Here is a 1398-nt window from a genome sequence, read left to right as displayed (position 1 = left end):
TCTACGTCCTGGAAAAGAGTGCAATACACTGGTAAGCATAATAAAAAAAATATCAAAGAAATTTGAAACATGTATTTGATAAAAAGTATCAGAACAATTAAAATATCAGCTTGCTTATCTGTCCTTAATACTGTAGATGTTGCAAGTATTTTGTCCGGAACATTAGTTTTCGTTCGCAGACATGATGGAACCATCATGTATTTCGATTGCAGGGAGGGAGGTAGCCTCGTCTATAGGTAGTACTGCATAAAAAACGATCAAATCAAATGGCCGTGGTCTCGAATTCCGTCTTAGCCGCTACTGTTTGCATTTTTGAGCTAAGCACTGAATAATGTTGATGTCTGCGGCCGTTCAAGCTATATAATTTACTAACATTCGTTGGGCAGTTAAAGTTACTCGATTCAATCGACTCAGCTGTAAATAGATATCATTATCTGATGGGCATCTAACCTTGCTAAATCATATTTTCCCAGGTGTAAATGGATACCATCATTCTCTGAGAAATTAACCTTGCCGAATCCAGTAGTTCCAGGTTAAAACTTGCATCCACAGAGTGTGTCCCTGTTAGATTCAGTGGTACCAGCTATAAACGCTAGATATCATTATCTGTTGGGCAACTAACCTTACTGTACCATTTCATCCTTACTAATAATGGATACAATCATCTTCGGTATGATTAATCTCTATGATTCCATCCGTTGGCGGTATCCACTGTACGTTTAAACTTGCAGGATTCGGTCATCCCAGCTTTAAATTTATACCATCATATATTGGGAATTACCCGGCTGTACCTTGTTGACCTAGCTGTAAATGGACTCAGGTAGCAATTATTATTTACGGTTCAGCACCTACGATTGAATAACCAGTCTATTTTGTCTCTCTGAATTTGGTGGTAACATCCTTGCTATCAAGTTAAAGGGAATGAATGATTTATTCTTTAGAATATGAGGATTGCCGTATGATTGTCCATGGATGTTTCGGCGACATTGCTCATTGTGTAATGAGACACTGATACTGATGAGCGAGCAGTGGCAGTGGCAGTTAATTTATTTCATAATGGCACTGAAAATAATGTCTTTATGATGTCACGTGTACCAGTCTCCTGAATTTATTAAAACACACCGTGTAAGCAATTTTTATTAGACAATGGATCCAAAAACAAAAGAAGTAAATGCAATAGCAAATTTAATATGAAAAACGCACTTTTGGCATGAAGAGAAAACACTTTCTACCTTGCCCTGCAGCGACAAATTGTCATGTTTGAGGTAACCCATCCCCACGAAAGAAAGAAAGAAATAAACAAAAAAGAGCACAACAAAGCATAAGAAATTCCTAAAGATCTGTGTTGTATATTAATTTTATGGAACATTAAATTCTGATTTTGCGTCCATTTGGCTC

The sequence above is a fragment of the Sinohyriopsis cumingii genome, chromosome 8 (assembly GCF_028554795.1).
Source record: "Sinohyriopsis cumingii isolate HCF-2022 chromosome 8, ASM2855479v2, whole genome shotgun sequence".
Lineage (NCBI taxonomy): Eukaryota > Metazoa > Mollusca > Bivalvia > Unionida > Unionidae > Sinohyriopsis > Sinohyriopsis cumingii.
Note: the sequence above shows the minus strand (reverse complement) of the source record.